The sequence below is a fragment of the Caretta caretta genome, chromosome 4 (genome assembly GCF_965140235.1).
Source record: "Caretta caretta isolate rCarCar2 chromosome 4, rCarCar1.hap1, whole genome shotgun sequence".
NCBI classification, from domain to species: domain Eukaryota; kingdom Metazoa; phylum Chordata; order Testudines; family Cheloniidae; genus Caretta; species Caretta caretta.
In genome coordinates this window covers 151,711,712-151,717,711 of record NC_134209.1, presented here as the reverse complement: position 1 = coordinate 151,717,711, position 6,000 = coordinate 151,711,712, and the positions used below count along the sequence as shown (strand labels likewise).

Here is a 6,000-nt window from a genome sequence, read left to right as displayed (position 1 = left end):
AATAACTCAGATAGTAAGCTCAGGAGTAGCTTTTCAGACACGTTTTAATAGCCAGGAAATAAGCTATTGGTTTTGTTTTAAGGCCCCAGTTTAACCCTTCCCCTGCAGCAGCAGAAACAGACACATGGTCTCAATCTGTGGATCCAACTGCTTGGCCCCAGCCTCAGCAACACTGAACTTCCCTAAAGAGGCAACCAGGATTCCCCCCGACAGAGGACTCCTTGGGTAGCCACCTCCTTCTCCCACTTCGGCTACAGGGCGTGGAGGATGCTGGAAGAGGCAGGACAGTGCACAATCCTTGGCCAGCACAGTGATCTGTATGAGACTGCTGCAGTCCCATATAGACCACTGTGCTGGTTATGTCCTAAAACCCTGTAGGCTGCTCTAAATTACACCAGGCAGGCCCCAGCCAATCCAGAACTGATGGAGTACAGAGGTGGCTTAAAGTCACCTCCCCTGACCAGCTCTACTCAGCTACCCCAAGAATTGCATCCAAGAGTTTAGTCAGGTTAAGAAGCATGAGAATTGCATTGGTAACCGTCAATTTCATGGTACACGCAAAAACTGACAAAAAAAATTCCACTGATAATAAATCAAAATGTGCAGATAGGCAAAGTAAGAAACATGCTGCTTGAAAACTTGCTAGACTCACAATGCAGTGATTTACGACTTCTCAGCTCGGCTTGTGACAAATGGACGCGCAAAGGAAGAGTCATTGTTGATTTAAAGATATTTACTTTGCCTACTTTTACATGTGCCGTTTACTATTACCTGAAATTGGGCCAGCTAGTAAGCTTAGGGTGGACTAATGACCCACCAGAGTTTGGCAGAAAGCAGCACGTTTATTATACTGATGGCTAAGCTCAAAAGAAGGGGGAGGGGGGTCACACTCACACTCGCATACTTACGCTCCCAGGACAGGCCCGGCACTGGAGATGTCAGGATCCTTCCAGGTAAGCGTCCCACAGCGCAGCCATGGGCGGGGCGATGGAGGTCAGTCATCCCGAGGCATGATGGAGTGCAAGGCGGCGAACCACTGGCCAGGCGGTCCGGGCGAAGGGCCTTCACGGGAGGTACAAGCTTGTGAGTGCACTCCTGAGCACGTGGCCCCTTCCCCTTTTAAGGACCTGCTCCTCACGGCCTGCGACTAGAGATGACTTGGCCTTGTCTGGTTGGTCACACTCCACCTCGGCCAGTGTCCACGCACTGGGCATGTGAGCGCTGCCTACTCAGAGTCCCAGACACCTTGTCCACCTGGGAGCTTTTCTGATCTTCCCGCTGCTCAAGCAGCCCATCCATCCCCGAAGCGTTTCAGGAGGGAGGGGGAGGGGGAAAGCCATTTCACAGGTATTCAAAGGGGGAGAGGAGACAAAACGGGCGGGGGAGGGGGAAGGTGTAACAGACCTTTTGAACATATAGGTTATACAGAGCATAGTCACACAGAGCATACAGATCACTGCTGCTCCTACAACATTTACAATGGGTGTTTGAACAGTTCACAAAGCTTTAACTTTTGGAATCTCAACCTCGACACTCATTAAATTATTGTCTCCCCTTCCCCCATAAGTTCCTGCAACTGTGAAAATTTAAATAGCGAAAAAAGGCTGAAAAACGAACCTCAATATGATCTGTCAAAATTATACAACAATAAAAATCGAATTCCGCAGAGAGGAAGTTTAGCTGGAGGGCAGGAACAGAGAAGTGAAACGAACAAGACAGAGACAGTGAAACTGACTTATTGCCCTACCCTTTATGAGTCAGGCCCTTGGAAATCATAAGACTTGCTTAAAAATCATAAGATTTGGAAGATGATCAATGTGGGGAGAGAGTCTTTTTCTCTGCCCCCTGGTGCTGGAGCCTTGGAGGTTCATGTTTCCAAGCTCTTCATAGAATCATGGAATATCAGGGTTGGAAGGGACCTCAGGAGGTCATCTAGTCCAACCCCCTGCCCAAAGCAGGACCAATCCCCAACTAAATCATCCCAGCCAGGGCTTTGTCAAGCCAGGCCTTAAAAACCTCAAAGGAAGGAGATTCCACCACCTCCCTAGGTAACCCAGTCCAGTGCTTCACTACCCTCCTAGTGAAAACGTTTTTCCTAGTATCCAACCTAAACCTCCCCCACTGCAATTTGAGACCATTACTCCTCGTTCTGACATCTGCTACCACTGAGAACAGTCTAGATCCATCCTCTTTGGAACCCCCTTTCAGATAGTTGCAAGCAGCTATCAAATCCCCCCTCATTCTTCTCTTCCGCAGACTAAACAATCCCAGTTCCCTCAGCCTCTCCTCATAAGTCACGTGCTCCAGTTCCCTAATCATTTTTGTTGCCCTCCGCTGGACTCTTTCCAATTTTTCCACATCCTTCTTGTAGTGTGGGGCCCCAAACTGGACACAGTACTCCAGATGAGGCCTCACCAGTGTCGAATAGAGGGGAACGATTACGTCCCTCAATCTGCTGGCAATGCCCCTACTTATACTGCCCAAAATGCCATTGACCTCTTGGCAACAAGGGCACACTGTTGACTCATATCCAGCTTCTCGTCCACTGTCACCCCAGGTCCTTTTCTGCAGAACTGCTGCCGAGCCATTTGGTCCCTAGTCTGTAGCGGTGCATGGGATTCTTCCGTCCTAAGTGCAGGACTTAGAATCATAGAATATCAGGGTTGGAAGGGACCTCAGGAGGTCATCTAGTCCAACTCCCTGCTCAAAGCAGGACCAATCCCCAATTTTTTTTGCCTCAGATCCCTAACTGGCCCCCTCAAGGATTGAACTTGCAACCCTGGGTTTAGCAGGCCAATGCTCAAACCCCTGAGCTATCGCTCCCCCCATTGTTGAACCTCACCAGATTTCTTTTGGCCCAATCCTCTAATTTGTCTAGGTCCCTCTGTATCGTATCCCTACCTTCCAGGGTGTCTACCACTCCTCCCAGTTTAGTGTCCTCTGCAAACTTGCTGAGGGTGCAATCCACGCCATCCTCCAGATCTTTAACGAAGATATTGAACAAAACCGGCCCCAGGACTGACCCTCAGGGCACTCCGCTTGATATCGGCTGCCCACTAGACATGGAGCCATTGATCACTACCCGTTGAGCCCAACGACCTAGCCAGCTTTCTATCCACCTTATAGTCCATTCATCCAGCCCATACTTCTTTAACTTGCTGGCAAGAATACTGTGGGAGACCGTGTCAAAAGCTTTGCTAAAGTCAAGGAATAACACATCCACTGCTTTCCCCTCATCCACAGAGCCTCTGCATCCTGTGCCCTGGGGAGCTAGAGAGGTACTATCTTTTTGAAAACAAAAGGCAAGTGCAAGGCCAAGTGACCCGGAGAACTGGCTGTAGCTGAGCGAATGGGACATTTATTAGAATTCGTTTGGTTTCTTAGCAATCTTGGGCGCTATTAGCAAGGCAAAGAAGGCGAGAACTGTGTCTGAGACATTGGCTCGTCGCCTTGACAGCTGCCCTGCAATGGCGCTTGCAAACACTATGCTCCTTTTAGGCAGAACATTATCCCCTGTGCTCCTGCGGAAGTCGTGCCACTCCTGGGTGAGGAGAAATGGAGGTGGCTAAATGCCATGAGACTGAGCTGAGCAGGGATGAATTATTGCTCCTTGTGTCGCTGTCGCAGAGGTTTAGGCTCCGGGGCTTGGAGAGCCGGGGAAATACAAGTCCCTGGCTTGCTGTGTCTTGGCTCTGCCAGCTGCGCGAATGGATGAGGTGTAGCTATTAAGGCAGCTCATGTTGTACCAAGGCTCTTTGACAATATCATGCACACGGAGTGCTTCTCGTGTCTTCGTTCAAGCTCATGCAGCCTCTCACTTACTCCGCTTCAGCCGTCGTGTTACTCTAAGCTATCGGCCGGAGCAGGAGGGGCGGTCAGACAGAGGGAGGGAGGGAGGGAGAGCGGGGAGGATTTTCTAACAGAGTGGGCCTGGGCAAAGCCTGGGCACTTTTCATTTGTCCTCAGTTTGCCTTGAATGCTGGGGCTGTATGAAAAGATCAGAGCGAAACGCAGAGGAAAACCCCCAAGAAATTCAGTTCCCTGAGAGTGAAACAAAACGGGGAACCCAGCGGCACAGCTCCCCGGCGGCCGGCCCGGCAGAGCGAGCCCCCGCCAGCCAGCTCCCCGGCGGCCGGCCCGGCAGAGCGAGCCCCCGCCAGCCAGCTCCCCGGCGGCCGGCCCGGCAGAGCGAGCCCCCGCCAGCCAGCTCCCCGGCGGCCGGCCCGGCAGAGCGAGCCCCCGCCAGCCAGCTCCCCGGCGGCCGGCCCGGCAGAGCGAGCCCCCGCCAGCCAGCTCCCCGGCGGCCGGCCCGGCAGAGCGAGCCCCCGCCAGCCAGCTCCCCGGCGGCCGGCCCGGCAGAGCGAGCCCCCGCCAGCCAGCTCCCCGGCGGCCGGCCCGGCAGAGCGAGCCCCCGCCAGCCAGCTCCCCGGCAGAGTGAGTCTCAATAACTAGCCTCTCTAAAGAAGAACTGTTTCAAGCAGTGGACAAATGGGGCTGCTCTTGCTCTGGCCAGGAGTCCCACCTTGCCCCTCACATCCACCCAGGACAGGCCTTAGGTGCCCACTGTCCCCAGCTGTCGCTCCCTGATCCTCTCTCTCCACCAGGTCCCCATGATCTTCTCTCCTGGAATTCACCCTAGAGCCTGCTGTACAGGCTACGTAAGGAAATGCTGTAGCAGCTGGCCCAAAACACTCTGCGGTTCAAAGCCCCTCCCTGCCCGTGAGTGGACATCAGGGGATGGATCACTCTGCAATTGTCCTGTTCTGTTCATTCCCCGTGAAGCACCTGGCATTGGCCACTGTCAGAAGTTGATTTTTTTCTTTTACTAAAATGAAAAAAAATAAACAAAAAACCCCGGAACATTTTTTTTTACAAAAACACTCATGTTAGTTAAAAAGCCATTTTTCATTGGAAAAAAAAATCTTTTGACCGTGTGTAATTTATATATCCAGCAGCACCCTGGCTAGGTGTGTCCAGTCCCCCTCTAGTGGGCCATTCACCACAGAATAACACCCTACTATTGCCAGCAGCTAATGGAGTTACTCCCTTAGCTCAAGTGATAGAAAGAGGTACGCTGGAGTTAGAGATCCTGGGGAATCCCTTCTGGTGGGAATTATTATATGTATGTGTTTGTCAGGCACTCAGATAACCCCAACAATGAGCAGGGTATTGTTATGACATGTGTCATCAGGTGGAACTGTTACACACAAACTTCTAAATTATTTTTCTTAGCATGCAAGCAAGTTTTGACGCCTGGGAAGACAGGCTGTGCGATTGTTAGTTTGGGGTATATAAATATCTACATTCTGGCAGTTTGGAGAGAAAGGGAGCTGTGTGAGCAAAAGGAGCATTTGCTACCTGCTGTGGGCTCTGATTATAGTAAGTTCTTGAGGCAGAGCTGCTCCTGGAGAAATAGATGTTGAGCTGAGATTCCCAGGAGAAGGGATTGCCCTGCATGCTGTTTGATTGCCTCTGTGCCAGGACTTGATGTGTAAATAAAGCAAAGGATGCTTAGAACATACCCAGACGCCACCTCACTGATTTCTTCTCTGCTGGGCAGCTGAGCTGGAAGGCCCTGGACATCTGCTACTGCTCACCAGCATAGCAACCCTAGTATGAGAACAGGACACTGGTATCAGTAGAAAGGGCAACAATATAAATACCTAGACAGATGGGCCCCACCTGCTTAGCATCTGCCAAATATAACCCTTGCTTCCAGCTGCCAAAAGCCCATTCCAAATCCTTGTCTACACTCAAAGTGGCAAACCCCTGTGTGGCTGCTCTGATTTCCATTTACATCAGGCTGATTTGGGTTTCATTGAAGGTGAGTGGAATCAGGTTTAAGCTAATCTTAAAAGAGCTGCTTTTAACCCCAAATCAGAGCAGCCACACAGGGCTTGCACAACAATGAAACTGGTTTTAAAACCTCCCACCTTTAAATGGCTGCAATTCCTGGTCAGGCCCCAGAGAACCTTCCCCCTGCCCTCCAAAGAGTTTGCC

At 51.3% G+C, this 6,000-nt stretch overlaps 1 protein-coding gene across 1 annotated transcript in view; it reads left to right on the top strand.

Annotated features, from left to right (window-relative positions):
- Positions 1–877: 877 nt before the first annotated feature.
- Positions 878–6,000, top strand: part of SIGLEC1 (sialic acid binding Ig like lectin 1) — a 68,930-nt gene continuing 63,807 nt past the window's right edge. Inside the window, exon 1 of the mRNA XM_048846446.2 lies at positions 878–953. The gene's annotated coding sequence lies outside the window, so the exon portion shown is untranslated. The remainder of the gene's footprint in view (positions 954–6,000) is intronic.